The 25000-nt window shown below is 55.1% G+C and overlaps 1 non-coding gene and 1 pseudogene across 1 annotated transcript; both read left to right on the top strand.

Annotated features, from left to right (window-relative positions):
• Positions 1 to 14891: 14891 nt before the first annotated feature.
• LOC139603592 (5.8S ribosomal RNA) lies at positions 14892 to 15044 on the top strand. Its single transcript, XR_011683749.1, has one exon. It is a non-coding gene; the product is annotated as a 5.8S ribosomal RNA (ribosomal RNA).
• Positions 15045 to 15861: 817 nt separating this feature from the next.
• LOC139603559 (28S ribosomal RNA) overlaps positions 15862 to 25000 on the top strand; it is a 12321-nt pseudogene continuing 3182 nt past the window's right edge.

Genomic DNA, 25000 nt, shown 5'->3' on the forward strand with positions numbered 1-25000 from the left:
CACCGAGGCCCCCACAGCCCCCTAGAGTCACGTCAAGGGCCGAAGACCTCTGCGGACCGTGAAACAACCCGCCCGACAGCCACACACAGCGCCTGTGTGCTGGCGGTGGTGCCGGCGGCAGCCACCGCCAGTACCTGCAGGCAGGGTGGGCCAGGGAGGGGCGGGGCGGGGCGAGCCGCATCGGGGCCAGGGGGGGCCAGCCTGGGTAGGGTCCCAGGAGGGCGTGGCGGGGTAGGGCGGGGGGTGGGTGGTGTGGGCGCTGTTTGGCCAGTTCAGCGTGTCAGCAGGCAGAGCAACGGGCTCGGCTTGCCCGTTGGCTCGGCTGGGAGTGCTTCCGATACCAAAGGAAAAAGAAATAAAATTGGCCAATTTTTTTGTTGATTTGTTTTTCCGGATAAGTTTCTCGTTCCAAGCAAATAGAAGAGCCATTCTTTCAGGAAAGGAGAAAAGAAAAAGGGGCGGGGGAGGGTCTGGGGGGTGGGGGGCAACCCAAGAAAACCCAAATCCAAACCACAAGCCCCCAACCCCAAAAAACAAACCAACCTCAAAACTCAGCATCAGTATCAGACAAAGCCAAAGCAACTGGAAAAAAAAAAAACAAAGCAAAAAAAAAACCCACCAAAACCCCAAAAAAACCAAAACAAACAAAAAAAAAACCCAAATCCCCAAAACAACAACAAAAAAAACACCACGGTGGTCTCTTGTCCTGCCCTCTTCCTCTCCCTGTGTAGGGATGGAGCATCGCTGTGCTTTCAGGAAGTTCTTTGTGGAAACTTCCGCCATTACAAACTCCTTTGCCCTCGGCGGATGCCTGCACTGGAATCCCTCGCGGCTGGGTTCGGAGCACACTCTTGTTGGCTCTTCGAAAACCCAGGCTCCTTTTCTCCTTCAGCGTGCTCAGCACGCCCTTTAACTCCACGCCGCTGTGCAGCTGGAGCAGCGGGACAGGGACCTTTGCAGCCTGAGCTGCCCTTGTTCCTCTCTGCCCGTGCATGGAACACAGCGGGGAGGAGAATGGCAGCAGGGCCCTGCGTGTCCCCGGGCTCAGGTTTCGCGCCGCTTCAGCTCCACGGAGACGCGGGTAAAGTGAAAAACACAAACAGTTTATTAAGGGAAAGCAAAGCGAAGGGCTGAGCTGGGAGGTATAAAAGGGCATGGGCAGGGCCTGAGGGCTGCACGGAAGGAGCTGCCAACAGGGAGAGAGATGGCAGGAGCTGCTGGAGCTTGGCACAGGCTCAGCTGAGAGCAGCCAGAGCTGTGCCTGGAGCTGCAGGCGGTCCCAACTGGAAATCACCGAAGGAGGCCGGTACTGGTACATCTGGTCCAGGAGACAAACGAAGTTCTGCAGATCTTCTTTCGAATTTCATCTGAATCCATGTGTTCATGCAGGATGGGGTCTCGTCTTCCCTGAGGGCTTGAAGAGCTGGAAGAGAGAGGAACAGGGCCACAGTCAAAGCCAAATGGAGGGAATCCAAGGAAAGCCTCCTGCCAGGGCCATACCGGCCGGCTCTCGCCATGGCCAGGAGGGAGCGGGAGACAAGGGCTTCAGGCGGAAGGTGCTGGCCACGGATCCGCCACGTGTCCCCGAAAGGTCTCCGGGCTGTGCCCCCACCGCCCCTGGTGCGCACAGGGAGCAGAGCCCTGGGCAGCCCGGTGACGGATTGTAGCTGCGGGGCTGGGATTTGTAGCTGCTCCCCTGTAATAAACCCCATAGATTTAGGAAAAGCACCATGGAGAATATGAACAATAGGAATGCTGAAACAGCAAAAGAAAATTCCTGTTTTCCTGTCCTCCACCCCAAACCAATCTCTGTAACCCTATAAGGCAATGTCATGTTAACCCCTTACCCATTGGTCAAGCTTGGATCCTTTCCAACCCTATAAAAGAAGCATACTGTACCCCATTAGGGGAGAAAGAAGAAGAGCAGAGACCCTTCACGGACCTCCCCAAACAAAGCCATCTCCATGGAACAGCCTGCGCCTTCTCCTTCTCCTCTCTCTCCGTCTGCTGCAGCCTCAAGCCCGGGGCACCACTACCTAGCAAGCAGAGCTGAAATCCTGAGAGCTTGCAATCACTATAGAGCTGATAATCACCATGCTTGCTAGATGGCAGCCCCGCGGCGTTGGCATGAGCGAGCCAGCTTCGGGCACCCGGTCCCTACCCAGGGACTGAGCTCCTGAGCCCTATTGCTCTGCTTTATGATAATGCCATTAAGAGGCTTTATTAAAGTGGCGGCCCAACTACTTCGGACCCCCCAGAGGCGATATCCGTTGGTTGAGCAACGAAGCCCCCCCGGGGTTTTCTGTGATTGCCTGTTTGGGAAGCCGCTCCTTCTGTGAAGGGACTTTTCGTTTTAGAAAATCCTTTCCCCAGGAGGGTCAGTTCAACACTCAAAACTTACATCTGAACGGCAGAAAATTCCGAGAAGAACTGACGCAGCAGACTCCTTCCACAGATCTTGGACCCCAGGGACTGTAAGTATTAGCTAATATTGCGTGCATAACTTCGGGGCTCCAAAACTTTTTTTTCGTTTTTTTTTCCTTTTTTTTCATGTTTTTTCTGCTGGAAGGGCTAACCATTAACATGGGTACAATTTTTAGTACATTAAAACTAAGTAAAACCGAGAGAGAGATATATTTAACTATTTTAGAAATCTTATCTGCTAACAACTTCTTTTCTAAAGGCAAGCTCTCAAAAACTAACCTTAAAAAATTTGTAACTTGGATTATTTTGCAATACTCTGATACTGATAAGAAAGCAGTCATTGAAAATTCGTTTTGGGATATGATCAGGAACACAATATATATCTCCCAAACAAACCAGGATTTCTCTGTAACTAACTATTTGCCTTTATTCCATATAATAACTAAAACCGTTGAAAGATTTAACAGAGAAAAGATTTTGTAGTCGGTAACAGACACTTCCTCTTCAAATACTAACAAGATTGATAAGGACTCAGAGGAATGTCACTTGCATATCTCACACCACCCCTTCGGTCCTAAAGTCCCCCTCGCCTCTGTTACTCCTAAAGCAGAGGTTACGCTGCCCACCACAGTTCCCCCTCCCACATTCTCCACCCCTGCGGGACCTGCGCCGCCCAACTCTGCGAATCCTATCTTATCTGTAATTCCACACATCCCCCCTACCCCTGGCTCGGCTTCCTCCTTGCTTCCGGTCCTGGGGGTCCCTTTTCCTGCCTCTGCCGCCCCCTGCACCCCTGCGTCGGCTCTGCCCCCCTCCGCTGCGGCCCCCCCACCCCCACGCTGGTGTCCCCCACCGTCCCTCCCGTCGCCGCACCCCCCGCCCCCGCTCCCCCTACCCCGGCTCTGACCGGCCCGGCCCCTCCCGAGGGCTCCCCGAGCCTCACCCCCGCCGCTCCCGAGCCCGGGTCCATCCCCGCCCCCTCCCCCTGCTCCCTGCCTGCCACAGCAGGGACACCTCACACAAGCACAGTCCCACCACACCACCCCGTAACTGCGGCACCCCAGACTGGTACCACTGCCTGCTCACCCCCACTCCCCCCATGCCCACACCCCCACCCCGCCCAGCCCCCCTGCCCCCACCACGCATGCCCCCAGCCCCCCGCCCACCCTCAATGCCACCCCAATGGAATCCCAGACACCTCCCACGGTGCTACCCCCCCCCACCCTGTCCTGTGCGTGCTGTGCTGCCATCCCAGCTCCATTGGCACCTCCCCCTACCCAGGTCATGACATGTCTCCCCCCCCAGCCATTGAAACCTTTGAAAAACGCTTCTAAACGAAAAAAGCATAAGTCACGGATAGCAACCCCCCCTCAGTCCTCCTCAGAGGACCAGAGCTCTTGCAGTGAATCTGATTCTGATACGATCCACACAGATCCATGGGCTCTTATTAAAGTAGAAGCGACAAAGGCTGGAGACTGGGAGCTGGCACAGAAAATTAATGCTTTCCCAGTAGAATATAAGCAAGGACGGAATGGTGACGAGTCCGCTATAAAGACGTGGAAAGCTAACTCGAACAAGGAACTAGTGCAATTAAGAAATATAGCCAAAGAACATGGGCGAAGCTCACATATTTTTAGAAATTTCTTAGAAGCCATGTTCTCAGCACATGTCTTACTTCCCCACGATGTAAAAAATATTTCACACTGCCTCCTGTCCCCAGCAGAATATTTGTTATGGGACAGGCATTGGAAAAGACATTTAAAAACATTATCAGATTCATATTCTGCGGATGCTACTAAGACGAATTTTATGGTAGCCCAACTAGCTGGTGAAGGTGACTTACAGAAACCAGCAGACCAATTGGAAACCTTGAATAAAGAGGCACTGCAGGACATCGCTCTCGCAGCAAAAACCTCTTTACTTCTCGTGCATGATGAGTCAATGCATTTTTCTACTATTAAACAAGGGACAGAGGAAAGTTTTATCAAATTTGTGGACAGACTTAGAGATGCTCTGGAGAAACAGATAGAGAGCACAGAGGCAAAGAAGGAACTCTTATGTAAACTTGCCTTGTGTAACTCTAATGAAAAATGCAAAGCCATTTTGAGGTCTCTACCCATGGATACAGACCCCACCATAGAGCAAATGCTGGAATGCTGTACACGTCACATGTCCACTGAAAATACAGTGGCCCAAGCAGTTGCTAAAGGTATTGCTGAAGGAGTTTCTGGTGCATATGCAGTAATAGCTTCTAAAGAGCAAGCTAAATGCTATCACTGTGGAGATCTTGGACATTATATAAAGGACTGCCCAGAGAGATCACCCCCCCGATACCACCGTAACAATTACCAAAGACCCCAGAATCAGCAGCGCTACCAGCAGCATTCGGGAAACTTCTTGCGCCGTGCGGTCGAGCCCCGGGCGCTGACAACAAATCAAAGGCCACCCAGACCCAACCCCGCACCAACCCAGGAGGTTACGGACCACAAGAAGAGGATCCAACCCACGGGGCAACCCAGATGGGAACCCGCCGTCAACTGGTAACTGCTTTGTCCATTGACTTTAATAATGAGAATGTTCACCGTGTTCCCACAGGCAAATACGGGCCAAAAGGTGGTCCTTTGCACATTTTAATTACAGGTGACTCTCTTAATAGCCCAAAGGAGATCTTCGTTGTTCCAGAAGTGCTGACAGTGCAGCCAGGACAAGAAATTCTCGTCCAGGTATACTGCATAGACTCACCATTTTTTCTTTCAAAGGGAACTCCAATAGCACAAGTCTTTTTACTCCCAAAGGATCACAGGGAACAGATTCCTCTCAACCCTACAGCTATGTGGGCACAAGTCATGGGACCATCCAAGCCTACCATCGAGTGCGGCCTCACCTGCAAAGGTGAGAAGACCCACCTGCCAGGGATGCTGGACACCGGTGCTGATGTGACCATCATCGCCCGCTCAGAATGGCCAGCACACTGGGATCTACAACCTGTTGCAGGCATGGTTTCAGGGATTGGTGGAGCCACAGTGTCCATGAGAAGCAAGAACAACATCCTCGTGGAAGGGCCTGAAGGCAAGCTGGCAACCATTCGTCCATTTGTGGTAAGGGCCCCCATCACCCTTTGGGGCAGAGATGTTCTATCCCAGTGGGGAGCTTCCCTACGTATTCCCACTCAGGATTTCTAATCGGGGCCACTGAGGTAAGCGCGCTGCCAGAAACCCCTCGTCTCACCTGGAAAAGTCACAAGCCACTCTGGATTGAACAGTGGCCCCTAAATAAAGCCAAACTGCACGCCCTAAACACCCTCGTGGAAGAACAGCTCGCAAAAGGCCACATAGTGGAGTCCAACAGCCCTTGGAACTCTCCAGTCTTCATTCTACCAAAGCCTGGGACAAACAGGTGGAGGCTCCTCCACGACCTTCGCAGAATCAACGAGGTCATCGAGGACATGGGCCCCCTCCAGCCTGGCCTACCCTCCCCATCAATGCTGCCTAGAGACTGGACACTTGCTATCATAGACATTAAGGACTGTTTCTTCAGCATTCCTCTGCACCCTGAGGATGCTCCACGGTTTGCCTTTTCCATTCCCTCTCTTAACAAGGAGGCCCCGCTCAAAAAATATCATTGGCGTTATCTTCCTCAAGGACTAAAAAACAGCCCAACCATTTGCCAGTGGTACGTGGCTCACATTCTGTCTCCCATTTGGAAATCATTCCCCGATGCTATCATCCATCGCTATATGGATGACATCCTGGTGTGTGCTTCAGACAAAGCTTACTTGGACAAAACAGTTAAAAAGACTATTGAAACCATAGAAAAGGCAGGAATGGAGATTCGTGAGGACAAAATCCAGTACACCAAGCCATGGACTTACCTTGGAGTCCAGATCCGGGAAAGGACCATCGTACCTCAGCAGCTCACCATAAATGACGACCCAAAAACCCTCAGGGACTTACACAGCCTTTGCAGATCCATCAACTGGGTACGTCCACTGCTAGGAATTACAACAGAGGACCTTGCTCCCTTGTTCAACCTTCTTTGTGGACCTAAGGACCTGGACTCTCCCTGCACTCTCACAGAAGAAGCCAGAGGTGCCATCACCAAAGTCCAGGAAGCCCTGTCTTCATGCAAAGCCCATCGCTTCGAGCCCAGCCTGCCTTTCCAGTTCATCATCCTGGGAAAAGCACCTCAATTCCATGGACTGATTTTCCAATGGGACTCCCAGCTTCGAGACCCTTTGTTGATACTGGAATGGGTCTTTACAAATAGCCAGCCCACAAAGACACTCACCACCTACCAGGAGGTCATAGCACATTTAATAAAAAAGGCAAGGACTCGCCTTCGCTCTCTTTCAGGTTGTGAGTTTGAATGCATATACTTAACAATAACTCTTACAGACTTTGAGGATTTGATCCAGACCAATGAAAGCCTCCAGTTTGCCCTGGATAGCTACACGGGCCAAACTTCAGTTAGGATCCCAAAACACAAACTTTTTAACCCTGATGTAACCTTCCATTTGATTCCAAAACAAATCCAAAGTAGAAAACCTCTCAAGGCTCTAACCCTCTTTACAGATGGCTCAGGGACTTCCCACAAGTCGGTGGTTACATGGAGAGACCCCCAAACACAAGATTGGCACTCTGACATACAAATAGTGGAGGGATCTCCACAGAATGCAGAATTAGCAGCTGTTGTCAGAGCCTTTGAAAAGTTTAAAAACGAGCCTTTCAATCTGGTTACAGATTCAGCTTATGTCGCTGGGATAGCGATGAGAGCAGAACATGCTCTTCTCAAAGAGGTCTCTAATCCAAAGTTGTACCAACTGCTCTCTAAATTAATATACCTAATCTCCCACAGAAAGCAACCTTACCATATAATGCATGTGAGGTCACACACAGACCTCCCAGGTTTTGTTGCAGAAGGCAACAGGAAAGCAGATGCATTAGCAATGGCAGCAGAAACTGCTAATGTTCCTAACATCTTTGCCCAGGCAGAGTTGTCACACGTGTTTTTTCATCAAAATATACCTGCCCTTATGAGAATGTTTAAGCTCTCAAAGGATCAGGCAAAGGCTATCGTGGCTACATGTCCGAACTGTCAGAACTATCAGATACCATCCATGGGGACAGGAGTCAATCCCCGAGGTCTGAATAGCTGCCAGCTGTGGCAGACAGATGTAACTCACTTCGCACCTTTTGGAAGGTCAAAATACGTGCATGTATTGGTCGACACGTTTTCGGGAGCAGTATTTGCATCATCACATGCAGGAGAAAATACCATTCAAACAATAAAACACTTTCTCCTCACTTTTGCTGCCCTGGGTGTACCAAAAGAGATTAAAACAGATAATGGACCAGCCTACACTTCCCGCAAGTTAAAGGAGTTCTTCAATGAATGGGGAATAGCACACAAGACCGGCATACCTGTAAACCCCGCAGGACAATCCATCATGGAAAGGACACATCAAACCCTCAAAAGAGTCCTCGATCAACAGAACAGAGACACGAGAATCACATCTCCAGTGGAAAGACTTTGCAAGGCTCTCTACGTCATCAACTTCCTGAACTGCACAGCATCAGAGCCTGACCCACCAATACTTCGCCACTTTGCAAATACCACCCAAGCAAAGCTCACTGAGAAACCACCTGTGCTCGTGAAGGACCCTGAAATGCACCAAATTTCTGGGCCTCACCAGTTGATTACCTGGGGTAGAGGATATGCGTGCGTGCTACTACCATCCGGTCCAAGGTGGTACCCAGGAAAAAACATAAAGCCATACCTAGGCACTGAGAACACTACTCCTGCAAACGGGGACAAGAACGCTCCTGAGGCAAACACAAGACCACCTCAAAACCAAACCAGCTCTGCCTGGAGACGAAGACGTCGCCGAATACCCACAAACACAAGAACAGACCGCCCCATTACAAGACAGCAGACAAAACTGAAAAGCTAAACAACAGTCTGCTGCATCAGACCATAGATAGCCTTAACACAAAAGTGTTCTCTGAACTATATCTTGTTACACTGGTTTTTTTTTTGTATTTAAAGAAAGAAAAAAGAAAAAAAAAAAAACGCTGTTATTCCCTCTCCCTAACCTTTTAAAACCCCTTAACCCTCTACCCACTCCTCCTCCCATAGTGTAGCTTAGAAATTAAAAGAAAAAGGGGGGGAGGAGGGGAACAAGAAAAGAAAAAGGCAGAAAACCCTCTCATCATAAAGATAACAAATTCTGCTTATATTCCCTATCAGAAGCCCTATTCCTGCCCAAAGATGAAAAATATCTCCGTTGCTGCTGTCCTCATTGCTGCCTGGATGTTCTTCACCATACCGCGTGCCTTCGGCTGGATTAGCCCACAGCCCAGCCATAATGTTTGGGTAACCTTAGCAAAAACATTAAAACAGGACAACATGTGCTTGTCCATGGGAAGCATTGATAATCCACTTTCCACATGTCTAGTAGGAATTCCCTTTGTAGCAGATGACTGGCCTGTCTATAACTCAGAGCTTCTCCGCACCACAGGTAAGAGACCCAATGTGGTTGATACTTGGGATGAGTGGACAAAAATTCTGCCAGATGCTCGAGAGGAACCCCAAGAATTAGATCTGTTGGGGTCCTCCAAGGCCACATACTGCGTCGAAGTTTACTTTAGACGTCCAAAAAACAATTGGCCAGAAATTGACCAGAACAAAAACACATATTGAAAAGAGATATCACCAATTAACAAAGCCTGTAACTCTCACGATTGGTGCAATTACACGGCTTGCGTGATTTCTGTGTCCTCTCTCCATCCCAAAGTATTACCCAAGGGAATGTTTCTCATCTGTGGTGACAGAGTATGGGCTGGGATCCCCTCCCGACTCCAGGGAGGTCCCTGTCCCCTTGGAAAACTTTCTACCCTTACACCAAACATCACCCTGTTACATAATTGGAAAAAAGGAAGCGAATCAAAATGACAAAAAAGGTCCTACACTGAATTTGATGAAAATTGTGATCCTAAATTATACGATTGGAACAAACCAAAAAAGATTGCTGTCTCCCTGTTTTTACCCTGGGTAGCTGCAGCTAAAGCCCTCGGTGAAATCAATCACCTTGGGTGCTGGCTCAGTAAACAAGCTAACGCTACATCTGCAGCCTTGAGTGATCTCTTAAAGGAAGAAGAAACAACAAGACAGGCTTCGCTCCAAAATCGAGCAGCAATCGACTTCCTGCTGCTTGCCCATGGACATGGCTGTGAAGACTTCGAAGGGATGTGCTGCTTCAACCTTTCTTCACGCTCGGAATCCATCCATGCGAACATCCAGAAACTGAAAGATTTCGTGAAGGACTTGAAAGTAGAAAGAATCCCAGATTGGGTCAATGAACTTTTCGGGCAATGGGGATTAACAGGATGGGCTGCATCCTTGTTAAGGGAATGTTGTTGATTCTCCTTGTAGTTGTTATTGTGTTAGCTATGTTCTCGTGCCTTGTTCACTGTTTCAAAAGAACTATAACAAACGCCTTTTTTGTAAAAACAGAAAGTGGAGTTGTAGTAAACCCCATAGATTTAGGAAAAGTACCATGGAGGATATGAACAATAGGAATGCTGAAACAGCAAAAGAAAATTCCTGTTTTTCTGTCCTCCACCCCTTAACCTACCTCTGTAACCCTATAAGGCAATGTCATGTTAACCCCTTACCCATTGGTCAAGCTTGGATCCTTTCCAACCCTATAAAAGAAGCATACTGTACCCCATTAGGGGAGAAAGAAGAAGAGCAGAGACCCTTCACGGACCTCCCCAAATAAAGCCATCTCCTGGAACAGCCTGCGCCTTCTCCTTCTCCTCTCTCTCCGTCTGCTGCAGCCTCAAGCCCAGGGCACCACTACCAAGCAAGCAGAGCTGAAATCCTGAGAGCTTGCAATCACTGTAGATGTTGCCGTTATGGCCTAGCGACCTGGTTCGGGAGGTCCGGCACGGTGACCCAAGGCCCAGGGTCACTCGGTCCAATGCTACATACACCAATGTGGTGGACAGCAAAATGGCGTTTATTGAGGGGTCTCAGGGGGTATTTATGGTTTGGGCAGTCTGTGTCATTTCCCTCTGCTCATGTCCGGCCGGGTGTGGCTGGGTACAGAGCAAAGGTCAGACTGCAGGGTGAGGGGGAGCTTCTTATCTACCCGTACAGCCCGAGATCTTCCGCACGCAAGTCCCTAGCTCTCCACAACCTCTGGGGACGCATGCATTTATCAGACCAAAACCAACCTGGGCCCGCCCAGCAGCTTTGGTGACTCTAGATAACCTCAAGCCGATCGCACGCCCCCGTGGCGGCGACGACCCATTCGAATGTCTGCCCTATCAACTTTCGATGGTACTGTCTGTGCCTACCATGGTGACCATGGGTGACGGGGAATCAGGCTTCGATTCCAGAGAGGGAGCCTGAGAAATGGCTACCACATCCAAGGCAGGCAGCAGGCGCACAAATTACCCACTCCCGACCCCGGGAGGTAGTGACGAAAAATAACAATACAGGACTCTCTCGAGGCCCTGTAATTAGAATGACCGCACTTTAAATCCTTGAGCAAGGATCCATTGGAAGGCAAGTGTGGTGCCAGCAGCCGTGGTAATTCCAGCTCCAATAGCGTATGTTAAAGTTGCTGCAGTTAAAAAGCTCGTAGTTGGATCTTGGGATCGAGCTGGCGGTCTGCCGCGAGGCGAGACACCGCCTCTTCCAGTCCCTGCCTCTCAGCGTCCCCTCGATGCTCTTAGCTGAGTGTCCCGCGGGGCCCGAAGCGTTTACTTTGAGAAAATTAGATTGTTCAAAGCAGGCCGGCCGCCGGCATACTGCAGCTAGGAATAATGGAATAGGACTCCGGTTCTATTTTGTTGGTTTTCGGAAATGGGGCCATGATTAAGAGGGATGGCCAGGGGCATTCATATTGTGCCGCTAGAGGTGAAATTCTTGGACCGGCGCAAGATGGCCTAGAGCGAAAGCATTTGCCAAGAATGTTTTCATTAATCAAGAACCAAAGTCAGAGGTTCGAAGATGATCAGATACCGTCGTAGTTCCGACCATAAACGATGCCGACTGGCGATCCGGCGGCGTTATTCCCATGACCCGCAGGGCAGCTCCCGGGAAACCCAAGTCTTTGGGTTCCGGGGGAAGTATTGCAAAGGTTGCAAAGCTGAAACTGAAAGGAATTGACGGAAGGGCACCATCAGGAGTGGAGCCTGTGGCTTAATTTGACTCAACATGGGAAACCTCACCCAGCCCGGATACAGACAGGATTGACAGATTGAGAGCTCTTTCTTCATTCCGTGGGTGGTGGTGCATGGCCATTCTTAGTTGGTGGAGCGATTTGTCTGGTTAATTCCGATAACGAACGAGACTCTGGCATGCTAACTAGTTACGCAACCCCCGAGCAGTTGGCGTCCAACTTCTTAGGGGGACAAGTGGCGTTCAGCCACCCGAGATTGAGCAATAACAGGTCTGTGATGCCCTTAGATGTCCGGGGCTGCACGCGGTGCTACACTGGCTGGCTCAGCTTGTGCCTACCCTCCGCCAGCAGGTGCGGGTAACCCGTTGAAGCCCATTCGTGATGGGGATAGGGGATTGCAATTCTTCCTCATGAACGAGGAATTCCCAGTAAGTGCGGGTCATAAGCTCACGTTGATTAAGTCCCTGCCCTTTGTACACACTGCCCGTCGCTACTACCAATTAGGATGGTTTAGTGAGATCCTCGGATCGGCCTCGGCGAGGTCAGCCACCGCCCTGCCGGAGTGTCGAGAAGACGGTCGAACTCGACTATCTAGAGGAAGTAAAAGTCGCAACAAGGTTTCCATAGGTGAACCTGTGGAAGGATCATTACCGATGGGGCTTGGCCCCGGCCGCGTTGTGCCAGGCTGTCTGGCTGGCCGCATGCGCGCGGTGTCATTCGCATGCCCGCTCCGTTCGCACGCTCGGCCCCCGACCGCCGGCCCCGGTCAGCACCGGGGGCCACACGCCCTTCCCCTTCGCTGCGTGCCACAGCCCCAGAGAGAAAGAGACCGGAGGCGTGCGGCACCTCCGGGCGCAGGCGGTCAGAACTGGGAGAGGGGGGAAAAGCCGCTCGGCGTGGCGAAGCATGTCACACGCGCCCGCCACTGTGCACGCAGGCAGGGCTCTCCCCGCGCTACACCGTGCATCGCGGCCGGGCCTAGTAGCATGGCACACTCACCGCTGTTGCAGCGGCTTGCCCCCCCGCCCCCCACACCACCCCCCCACACCCCAGCCTTGCGCCGGTCTGCCGCCGGTCCATCCCTACCAGAGAGCGGGGGCACGGCCGCGGGCCCCCGAGCCTCTCGCCGCCACTGCCGGCACCGTCGAACACTGGTTGCCAGCGTGCCATGTGTGGGTGCCCTGGCACAGCCCGAGTTCTCCCGAGCTCGGCTCTCCTCAGTGTGCGCGCGAGATAGCCGCACAAGTGTCAGGAGGGAGGGGTGCTTGGCACGGCCCCTTCCCGGAAGCACGCCCATCCCTTCCATCGCTGCTGCGCCCCTCGAGCGACGGCTGGCCATCCGGCTCTGGCACCCGTTGGCGGCCGAGGTGGCAAGGGCAAGGGAGCTGGGTGGCGGGGCGGCCCGAGCCACGGCGGTCCTCTTGGGCGCGCAGCGCCGGGCTACTGAGGGAAACCCCAGGCTCCGAGAAGGACGTGGCAGTGGTGGCGGCAGATGTCAGGCGCACCCCCGCCGGTGCACGCTCCCCCAAAGGCAGCAGCAGGGGAAGTACCCCGGTGGGGCCATGCAGGTCATTTCCCTCGCCCCAGGGCCAGGTACCTAGCGCTCCGCGCCTCGGCAGTCCCCCCAGTTTTTTTCCCTCGGCATCGTCAAACGCTGTGGGTTTGCCGAAAGGGGCCGGCGGGGCCAGGCGGCGGTTTAAAGACTCGGGCGGCTCGGCGTGGCCCGCCGTGATGGCTGTGGTGCCGGCGGCGGTGGCGGCAGGCATACCAGGCGGTGGCCATGCGGGGTGCCACTGAGGGGTGGGGAGCAGCTACTCCCACTGATCCCCTGCAGTGGTTGTCCCGTTGCCACCGGCCGCGCTTTTCCGTCGCTGTCGTTGTCCCGCCCGCGCCGCGGGGGTAAACCGGGGAGGGGTGCCCTGCCCCCCCCCTCCGTGGCCCATGGGGGCTGACCCACTCACCTCGCCGTAATGGGTGACGCCGGCAGAGAGCGCACCCTCTCTGCCCTTCCTCAGCCACGGGGTCGCGGCCCCTGGGGCCCACCCACGCTCTCTCTCCTCAACCCGCCGCCGCGGTCTCTGGTGCGCGCGGCGCCGCGTCCGGCACCTCTCCTCTCCTCGAGGAGCCTTTTTTCCTCGAACGCGCACCGGCAGCGCCGTTGTCCTCCAGCCGTCCTCTGGCTCAACTGCCCGCCTGCTGGTGGGGGCGAGCGCTCGGTGGGCCCTCCGGCAGCGGAGGCCCGCGAGTGCAGGCGATCCCATGCCGAGCGGCCGCAGCGCCGCTCAACGGGTGTCCCTCCCTGCGGGGATGGTCAGCCGGAAGGCGCCCGCCGTCAGCCGGCGGCGGTCTCGTCCCGGGCCCCGCTCGTCGCATCCTCCATCGCCCTTCCCGGCTGCATGTGGGCCACAGGAAGGCGCGCAGGGCAGCCATGGGGGCGCTTCTCCCCGCCTGGTCTCCGCGTGCAAACGAGGAGCACAGGACTTGCACCCCAGCTCAGTGCCGTCCTGCCTTCCGCCGGGCGCGTGCCCGAGGTAAGGGGCCCTGGCGGTGCGATGCGGCGGTGGCGGTCCTGGGAGTGCGGCCCTGGTGGCGGCAGCGTCTGCCGTCCGGCAGGCCTTGGGCCCTGGCTATGACAGCTTGGCTCTCGGTGGCGCCCGCCTCCGGGGCCAGCGGCGGAGTGCATCCGCCGGTCTCTCACCTGCCCGGCAGGGGAGCGGTCCTGCAGGAGGCGTGCCGGCGGGGGCTGGTCATCGTCGCGTGCCGTCTTGAGCCAGGGGAAGGCTGTGCAGTGGGGAAAGAGATAAGCCGGCCGTGCAGCGGCGCAGCAGCACTCCGTGAGGCCTGCGGCGTCGGGGGCCAAGGGAGAGCCGCCGTGTGTGGGGGCCGATGGCCGCGCGCCCCCAGCCACATGCCGTGTGTTTTGTGCGTGTCGTCCCGTGAAAGTGAGATGCGGGCAGGCTGCTGTGCCCTCCCGCATTCCAGCGTGCGCCGCGTGGCCCTCTGTGTGGAGGCCGGGCTGAGCCCGGGCGCCTGGTCCGCCTCCGAAGGACGGCATTTGTGAGGTCGGCGTCACCCCTCGCAGGGGAGGCGGTCAGGAGCGCGGGCTCCCCCACCTCTTGGCCGGCCTTCAGAGCGTGGGTTGCTCCAGTTGGTTTTTATTCCCCCTTCTGTTTCTGCGTGCTCGTACGGTCAAAGCCAGGCACGCACCCCCGCGTCCTCGGCCCCAGAGTAACAAAAAAAGGGGCCACTTGGCGTGAGCAGTGCCCGAAAGCCAGACAACTCTTAGCGGTAGATCACTCGGCTCGTGCGTCGATGAAGAATGCAGCTAGCTGTGAGAATTAATGTGAATTGCAGGACACATTGACCATTGACCATTCGAAGGCAAGTGCAGCCCCGGATTCCTCCCGGGGCTGCGCCTGTCTGAGGATCGCTTGATGATCAATAGCCATCCGGGGGCCATGCTAGCGGCACGGCTGGGGTCGCCTCTCTGGCCTGTTGCCCGCAGCGGGCGGCGGTGGCGGTGGTAGCAGCGGCGTCCCACTGGTGCCCGAGGGAAGGCAGTCAGGGGTTCGGCAAGGGAAGCGTTTCCCTAGGAGGCCTCGATCCCTTCACTGCGTTGCTCCCCACTCCCGGAGCAAGCCGCTGGGGTGGAGCTCGTCCTCGCTGGGACCGTGCCGTGGATGCGGTGGCACGGCAGCCTGGGGAGAGCGAGAGACGGCGTCGAAAGGCGCTGCCAAGGGCTGAGAGAGAGAGAGGAGGGCGAGAAGGGGAGGCGAGGCACGGCCTCGCCCCCAGCGTCCCCCCCCACCGGCAGCTGTCTGCGGGTGGGAACCGCGGTGGTACCGTGCCATGCTTCCGAGCGAGCGCGCGTGGCGAGAGCGCCGGGGATGGTTGTTCCGACCCCGTCCTCCCTTCACCCGCCCCCCTCCTCTTCTGTCGTGGTCTCGGGGCGTGCCGAGGGGCGCCGTCATTCCTCTCTCTCTCCCCGCTGATGCCGTCGTGCGCGCCACCGCCCAGCCGGTCCTCCCATGCGGGGCCGTCTCTGCCCCACTCCCTTTTCAGTTCTTGTCTCCGGGATGGGGCTCTCCGTCTCCTCGTCGCTCGCTCATGCGCACGCGCACTCTCTCTCTCTGGCTCCCTCCAGAAGCACGGAGAGGAGGGGGGACTGGCGGCATAGCGGGCGGGGGAGACACGGCTGCCATCGTCACGCACGCCCCCATGCGCGGCGCGGCCGAGCTTTGGGATTGCAAGCTCAGATCAGACGTGGCGACCCGCTGAATTTAAGCATATTAGTCAGCGGAGGAAAAGAAACTAATGACGATTCCCTCAGTAACAGCGAGCGAAGATGGAAGAGCCCAGTGCCGAATCCCCACCCCGTGGTGGGGTGTGGGACATGTGGCGTACAGAAGGCCCCCTCCCCGGCGGAGCTCTTGGGGGACCCAAGTCCTTGTGATTGAGGCCGCAGCCCCCGGACGGTGTGAGGCCGGTAGTGGCCCCCCGGCACGCCAGGCCCGGGGCTTCTCGGAGTCGGGTTGCTTGGGAATGCAGCCCAAAGCGGGTGGTAAATTCCATCTAAGGCTAAATACCGGCACGAGACCAATAGCCAACAAGTACCATAAGGGAAAGTTGAAAAGAACTTTGAAGAGAGAGTTCAAGAGGGCGTGAAACCGTTAAGAGGTAAACGGGCAGGGCCCGCGCAGTCCTCCCAGAGGATTCAACCCAGCGAGTTGTGGTCGGCCAGTGCGGGTTCGGCGGATCCTTGCCTCCGCCTCCCCTCCGTCCCCCGGGTGAACCCCGTGCGTGGGGCGAGCCGGGGGGGGTGGGCCGGTGCGGGGACCGCCACCCGACCGGCAGCCGGCCATGGCCGGGCACATTTCCTCTGCAGCGGTGCACCACGACCAGCTCTGGGTCAGCTGGGAAGGCCTCTGGCGGGCAAGTGGCCGAGCACCGCGCGAGCGGCAGCGGGTGTTACAGCCCCCGGGCAGCAGGTCTTGCTGAATCCCGGGGCCGCGGGAGAGGACCGCCGTAGCGCCCTCCTCCCCCCCCTGTTGGCAGTGCCATGGTTGGGGGCGTCACTTTTCCCCCGCCCTCCCCCTCCTGGGGGTGGGGGGGGTGGGGGCGGCGTCCCCGCAGTGCGGCATTTCACGCAGGGGTGCAGGGGCCGAGCCCACGGACACCCGCCACCACTGTCGACCGGGGCGGACTGTCCTCAGTGCACCCCAACCGCACAGCGCCGCTGGGCCGGGCTTGACGGGCCGTGCTCCGGCGCCCAGGGTCCACGGTGATGTCAGCTACCCACCCGACCCGTCTTGAAGCACGGACCAAGGAGTCTAGCATGTGCGCGAGTCAGGGGCCGTCGTCGAAAGCCTGTGGTGCAATGAAGGTGAGGGCCGGCACGCCCCTGCTGAGGTGGGATCCCGGGGCACGTGTCGCGCCTGGCAGCCCTGGGCGCATGACTGGCCCGTCTCGCCCGCCGACCCCTCGCGGGGCCGGGGAGGTGGAGCGTGAGCGTCCGTGCTAGGACCCGAAAGATGGTGAACTATGCCTGGGCAGGGCGAAGCCAGAGGAAAACTCTGTGTGAAGGTCCGTAGTGGTCCTGACGTGCAAATCGGTCGTCCGACCCAGGTCTAGGGGCGAAAGCCTAATTGAACCATCTAGTAGCTGGTTCCCTCCGAAGTTTTCCTCAGGATAGCTGGCACTCGGCAATGGGCAGGGTTACCCGCTAAAGGGAATGATTAGAAGTCCTGTGGCCGAAACGATCTCAAACTATTCTCAAACTTTCAATGGGTAAGGGGGCCGGCTCGCTGGCGTAGAGTCGCGCCGTGGAATGCGCGGGGCCACTTTTTGTAAGCAGAACTGGTGCTGCGGGATGAACCGAACGCCGGGTTAAGGCGCCCGATGCCGACGCTCATCAGAGCCCAGAAAAGGTGTTGGTTGATCTAGACAGCAGGACGGTGGCCATGGAACTCGGAATCCGCTAAGGAGTGTGTAACAACTCACCTGCCGAATCAACTAGCCCTTAAAATGGATGGTGCTGGAATGTCGGGCCTATACCCGGCCGTTGCCGGCAGTGCGATGCCCGCGGGGGCTAGGCCGTGATAAGTAGGAGGGCCGCTGTGGTGCGCCTCGAAGCCTGGGGCGTGGGCCCGGGTGGAGCCGCCACAGGTGCAGATCTTGGTGGTAGTAGCAAATATTCAAACGAGAGCTTTGAAGGCCGGAGTGGAGCAGGGTTCCATGTGAACAGCAGTTGAACATGGGTCAGTCGGTCCTAAGCGATAGGTGAGTGCCATTCCGATAGGGTGGGCGATGGCCTCCATTGCTCTCAGCAAAGGGAGTCGGGTTCAGATCCCCGAATCCGGAGTGGCGGAGACGGGCGCCGCGAGGCGCCCAGTGCGGTGACGCATCTGATCCTGGAGAAGCCGGCGGGAGCCCCGGGGAGAGTTCTCTTTTCTTTGTGAAGGGCTGGGCGCCCTGGAAAGGGTTCGCCCCGAGAGAGGGGCCCGCGCCTTGGAAAGTGTCGCGGTTCCGGCAGTGTCCGGTGAGCTCTTGCTGGCCCGTGAAAATCTGGGGGAGAGGGTGTAAGACTTGCGCTGGGCCGTACCCATATCCGCAGCAGGTCTCCAAGGTGAACAGCCTCTGGCATGTTGGAACAATGTAGGTAAGGGAAGTTGGCAAGCCGGATCCGTAAATTTGGGATAAGGATTGGCTCTAAGGGCTGGGTCGGTTGGGCTGGGGCGCGAAGCGGGGCTGGGCGCGCACTGTGGCAGGACGAGGCACTGCGCGCGGGTGAGTGTGCTCCGCGTGGCCCGCCCGGGCGCCGGGACGTGCGCGGGCGCGCATGGCGTCGACTCTGGACACGCGCCGGGCCCTTCCCTTGGATCGCCCCGGCTGCGGCGGGCATCGCCCGCCCTCCCCTCCACCCGCCCTCCGCCTTGCCGCGGCCGGCACCCCATCGGCGACCTCCACCATCGTCGTAGCGCGCCGCTGCCCCGTCGGTTCCTGCCGGCAGCGTCCCCGCGGCGCACGGCCGTTGCCAGCGTCAGCCGAGCAGTTTGCGCGGGGGAGGGTCCCTGGAGGGGGTCCCCGGGCTGGCGTCCAACCTCGGCCGGTGCCTAGCAGCCAGCTTAGAACTGGTGCGGACCAGGAGAATCCGACTGTTTAATTAAAACAAAGCATCGCGATGTGATTTCTGCCCAATGCTCTGAATGTCAAAGTGAAGAAATTCAATGAAGCGCGGGTAAACGGCGGGAGTAACTATGACTCTCTTACTACCTGAAACCTGGCCCCCCGGTTGGACAGGGGCGACGGGTTCGGAGGTGGGCTGACCACCCATTCCGTTCCCGATGTTGAATCTGGTCATGACTCGGCTATTCCAAATCCAAATCCGTTTCTCGGAGGAGGAAACTGGGGGCAGCCGTTACACCTTACTGGGGTATCGGTGGGCACTCAGACCTCCTGAGATGATTTTGTAACATCTACAACCACCAAATTGACAGAAAATGAATTGGGCTTGCTGGTGAATTTTTCTCTAGAACTGTATAGGTCAGATCTGCAGGAGCATGTACAGGGGGTGGTTCATGTTTCTGTTAATGGGGGGGGTGTTGAACGGGTTTCCTGAGGTGTTTGAACAGCCTACACCACAACTGAGTGAGGGGGACGACTTAATCCTAGTCCCCCTAAGGACGATGATCAGAATGTACTTGAGAAGGGAGGCAGTGGGAAGGGGGAAGAGGGTACACCAGAGGCATTGCCTCCAGTGCCTGAGGTCCGCAGTGAACAAGCACCGGATGACATCGTGAAGGTGGCTGTTCCTGACAAAAATCCACCATGTCCTTGCTGTGGTACCCAGGTCAACTCGATGCTGGCCCTAATTGAACACCTTAAGGGGTCTCACGGGAGGAAGAGGGTGTGCTTTCGGTGTGCCTAGTGTGGGAGGGAGGATTTTAACCATCACAGTACTGTTTGTCATTTTGCAAAGTGCAAGGGTCCGAAGGATGCGGGGCCTCCAGTGGGAGAGTGGATATGTGAGGTATGCAGTAGAGATTTTATGACTAAAATTGGCCTAGGACAAGACAAAAGATTGGCACATCCACTGGTTAGAAACCAGGAGAGGATCGATGCTTCCCAACCGAAAGAAACATCAAACCGAGGAGCCCACAAAAGATGCTGGACAAAGGAGGAGGAAGAGCTACTTGTCAAGCTGGAGGTACAGTTCGAGAGTCACAAAAACATTAATAAGCTCATAGCGGAACACTTAACAAGCAAAACAGCTAAGCAGATTAGTGATAAAAGGAGAATGCTGCTCAGGAAGAATGGAGTGGGTGGGGGAGCAGCTGGGAAGTTGAAATCAGAACCTGGGTCAATCATCAATCCCAGGCAGGAACTGTGAACAATGGACTTGGGGGGAACCACCAGCCGGGAGGACCAGCTGCTGGGAAGGGAACAATAGGGACATCTGGACATCACTTTATAGGGATAACGGTCTCCGGGAAACCGTTGGCCAGCAGAGGGCGGGGCGACTGCAGGCTCGTTATCAGAAAAGGATCAAAGAACGTTTATCAGATGGGACAATTAACAACTTCCCCAGAGCATTTGAACAGTTATTAGAAGGCCAAAAGGTGCGACCACTGCTCAATCAGACAGCGCAGGACTGCTTTGGTTGCCTGGAATCAGTGAGCCAAATAAGAACAGCACTCCGGGGGAAAAGCAAAAAGGAAACTCGGGAGGAGCAGCCAAGAAAACAGTTTCAGAAGTGGATGAAGGACAGAGCGATCAAAAGAGGTAACTACCTCCGCTTTCAGCGTTTATTCCATCTAGATGGGGAAATTAGCGAAGATCATTTTGGATGACATTGAATGTCTGTCCTGTGATATATCACCCAGTGAAATTTATTCGGTATTCAAGGCCAGATAGGAAACACCTGGACAGTTTGGTGTGAGACTTGAGAGTCTTTGGAGACTTTGAAATTAAAGGGAAGGCCCACCATAAGGCCTTCAGGGAGTTAATTATGGCCAAAGAAATTGAAAAGAACATGCGGGAAATGAGCAAGGGCTCGGCGCCAGGTCCAGATGGGATTGCCCTTGGGGACATCAGGAAGATGGATCCCGGGTATGCCCAGACTGTCGCAGACATCTTTCATGAAAAATCCTTTCTTAGGATTTTTCCTTGTGAGAAGCTGCAGTTACAGCAACCAAAGTAAACAATGGTTATCTGCTGCTGTGGACTGCAACAGGTAGACCCTGTGATTGGTCTCTTGTGGGTGTTTGGATTTCTTGACCACTCATGGCAGAGCTGGCTCTTGCTCTGTCTGAGACACAGATCTTTGTTATTCATTCCTTTTCTATTCTTAGCTTAGCTAGCTGCTGAAGAAACTTTTCCTTTCTATTGCTTTTAGTATAGTCTAATGTAACATATATCATAAAATAATAAATCAAGCCTTCTGATCATGGAGTCAACATTCTCGTCTCTTCTTCACCCTGAAAACCCTTGTGACCACAGTCACAATTGGTGACCCCCGACTGAGGAGGACAATCATCACTTGGTGAGACCACCAGAGGAGCATTGCTGCACTGGGTGAGCCCTGAATGTGTGGCATTGATGGTTGCTTCACAAGTGACCACAGAAGTGGATTCTAGCCAGGAGCTGAAGAACTGAAGATCCGAATTTGGACAGAGTTCACAGCAAGGCTGACCACGAAGAGAACCTTCTGAAAAGCCTCCAGGAAGATGTTCAGAAAGCTCAGCAGCACCGTGCAGATAGCCAGAGAGTCCTGGACACTGTCACAAGGTACTGTTGGTTTTTGCCCTCCTGAAGATGAGGCCATTCGCAGTTTGTGGCTGCTCATCTGGAGGACTCCTCCCCTAGAGGATGAGGTTCCATTCTCCCCTTCAGAGGAGAAACTTATTGCCCTCTGGCAAAAATGGGGTGAAGAGGACAGAATTCTCCTGTCAGAGACAGATTTCTATGAGTTCTTTCGATGGGCAAAGCTCTTTGGGTTTTTTACGAATGTGCTATATGCCCTTGATGTGTTTGTCTGGGAATGTATGGACTCCATTTTCCAATTCTTTTTGGGCCGTGGGTTCGGATGCCCCTCAATTTATTCGACCTTTTTGTTGCTCTTTCTAGTCTTGAAACGGAGAGCAGCTGTTTTTCCCTGGATTGCTAACTGCAAGGGCAAAGCCCCGTTCCCCCCGATTCCGGGGGAAGACCCTTTGGAGGGGGACGCTCTGCTGCTTTCCAGCCCCCCTGAACCACAGTGGGGGGGCGAAGTTTCGCCCGCAGCCGAAGTTTTTTTTACTGCGTCTTCGGAGCATGCTCAGACGGAGCCGGTTTCTCCCCCCTCCCGTTGCTCTCAGGGGGGATGGGAGTGGGCGGCACCGCCCCGGCCAGCGCCGCGAGCACCGCCCCGGCCAGCGCCGCGAGCGCCGCCCCGGCCAGTGCCGCGAGCGCCGCCTCACCCCGCCCCGCGGGTGCGGGCAGTTCCCCGCGCGGCCCGTCCCGCGGCCGCCCCTGCCGGGGAGCCTGTGTGCACTCCGGCCGCGGTTCCGCCAGCTTTCCTGCCTGCATCTGAGGTCTCAGAGACACCGCTTCCCGCGGCAGCGCCGATGTTGCTGGGCAACAGCGATCCACCGCTCCCCCCGGCCGTCCCGCCGCCTTCTGCGACTGCGGTTCCGCGGCCGATGTCAGAGCCCGGCGCAGAAGATGCTGTCGACCCCGTGCCGCCCCCGCCGCCCCCGCCGCCTCCCCAGGCGGCCCCGCTGCCCGCCCCAGCAGTTCTGCCGCCTGTGGGGACTTCGTCCCCGGTGTCTGCGTCAGAGGCTGCCCTGGAGCCGGCGGCGGCAGCTGCAGCGGAGCCTCCTGCATCCAGGGTGACTTCCTCCCCGAGTTTTTCGGGTTGTCCCGGGGCTGCCCCTACGGGGGGAGCTGGGACAGGGGAAGAGGGCGTCAGCCTGTCCTTCCGTGGAGGAGGCACAGCCCGACAGCTGGCTGTGGGCGCAGCCCGGCTCCCTGTTTTCAAGATCAGCATCTTTGGCGGGTTGGGGGGTGTTTGGTCCGGGGTTTCCCCCTGGGGGATGCGGATCTCTCTGCCGCCCCTCGCGCGCCCCAGTGGCGAGGGGGAGGTGGGTCCCGAAAGTTCTGCCCCTGGTCCCCAGCCCAGAGGGGGTGGCGGTGGGGCTGTGAGGCAGATGGGAGGAACACCTGGTGCATTTGCATCGCAGAGGCAGAGGGCACAGCAGGAAGCGAGCATCGCTTGTCTGCTGTGGGGAAAGGACATCCCCAGACCCGAGACGAAGTTTCTCGGGACAGCTTCTGTCCCCCCATTGCCAGCATGCCTCTGTGATTTTGGGGAAAGGAAGCATTTGGTCACCCCTTCTGCCATTGTACTGGCAGCAGGGTGCGGGTCTGTGCCAATGCAGAGCCTGCCTCGGGGGCTGGGCCTGGGCTGTCTGCCTTGGTTGCTTGGGCCAGGGCCACCTCCCGGCCTCCTGTTGGGTTTGGGGGCTTTGCTTCCCCCTTCTGGTCCTGGGCCACCTTTCAGTGGGCCAGGTCTGGGGTTCCTGATCCTTCCACATGGGCCAGGGCCCCCAAGGGCCTCTCTCTGGCTCCTCTGCTGCTGCTCTTTCCGACAAGAAAAAAAAAAAAAAAAAAATTTAATTGAATAAAAAAGGGTGAAAGAGCTGGCAGCAGCTCAGAGGCATTGAGCAGAGGCATTGAGGAGCCAGGGATTGGCTTCAGCCCAAGTTGTTCAATAAAGGGCTGTGGCAAGACATTTCAGAAATTTTCTCGAAATTCTTTGAAGACTGTCAATGGACATTTGATAACTATTGATGGACTTTTCTGTAGCAAGCCTGTTTCAGGACCAAAAGAAACTTTCAGATATGGCAAAGAGGAACATCTTCAAGCCATGGACTTTTCCTGAAACTCAGCTGCTTGGACTTGAATTTTCTTTGCATTGTTTTTGCATTTTCTTATATTATAGAATTGTTTTAGTGATATGATAGACTTTTATGTTCTACAGGTGAAGAAATTCCCAGTGCATTCCACAGGAGCACTTGAGTGGAGGTTGATTGGCAACAGATAACCTGTCAAGTGTTTGTCTTTTTCTTCAGCATGAGTACAGCAGAGAAAATTACAAACGCTTTTTCCTTTTAATTTAATTAAATAAAAAAAGGTGACATGTCGCAGACATCTTTCATGAAAAATCCTTTCTTAGGATTTTTCCTTGTGAGAAGCTGCAGTTACAGCAACCAAAGTAAACAATGGTTATCTGCTGCTGTGGAATGCAACAGGTAGACCCTGTGATTGGTCTCTTGTGGGTGTTTGGATTTCTTGACCACTCATGGCAGAGCTGGCTCTTGCTCTGTCTGAGACACAGATCTTTGTTATTCATTCCTTTTCTATTCTTAGCTTAGCTAGCTGCTGAAGAAACTTTTCCTTTCTATTGCTTTTAGTATAGTCTAATGTAACATATATCATAAAATAATAAATCAAGCCTTCTGATCATGGAGTCAACATTCTCGTCTCTTCTTCACCCTGAAAACCCTTGTGACCACAGTCACACCCAGACTGCTGAGCTCTTCAACCTGTGGCTAACATCTGGTGACATCCTGGACATGTGAGGGGGTGCAGGACTGTTTTGATCCCCAAATCAACAAAACCGGAGCGCCTGAAGGACATCAACTGTCATCCTGAGTTTTTAAGATTTTCTAAGCCTTCTGAGGTTGACATTCTTGTAGTGAATTTTCTCACACACTTTCTGTAAATAACTCATTGTTTTGCATTCCTTTATGGAGGAGGAGAGAGTTGATGGACTGTTGGTTTAACCAGTGGCATTGGAGAGGTGCCACTGTCACCCTCCAATCCACTGTCACTTTTGGAAAACTATAAATGTTGGAGTCAGAAAATAAACGGCCCTTTTTTTCTCTTTCACCTTGAGAACGGTGTGAGCGTGTGTTCTTTTGTGTCCTATAGCGACACATCAACAACTGGAGACCCATCACAATTGGTTCCATCTTGCTGAGGCTGTTCTCCAGGATCGTGACGGCGAGGATGACTAAGGCGTGCCCCCTCAACCCAAGGCAGAGAGGTTTCATCAGTGCGGTGCGATGTTCTGAGAACCTGAAGCTCCTGCAAACTATAATTCGGACTGCCAAAAATGAACATAGACCACTGGGTGTTATATTCGTGGACATTGCTAAGGCTTTTGACACCGTGAGCCACCAGCACATCTTACACGTTTTACAGCAAGGGAGAGTGGATCCCCGCGTCGTCGGACTGGTGGACAATATGTACAAGGACATCAGTACCGTCAAGAAGAACACGCACACGGACAAAATCCAGATCCGGGTTGGAGTGAAGCAGGGTGATCCGCTGTCACCCCTTCTA

Source organism: Agelaius tricolor, unplaced genomic scaffold, assembly GCF_023055355.1.
Source record: "Agelaius tricolor isolate 1412-34295 unplaced genomic scaffold, bAgeTri1.0.p SCAF_39, whole genome shotgun sequence".
Taxonomy (NCBI): domain Eukaryota; kingdom Metazoa; phylum Chordata; class Aves; order Passeriformes; family Icteridae; genus Agelaius; species Agelaius tricolor.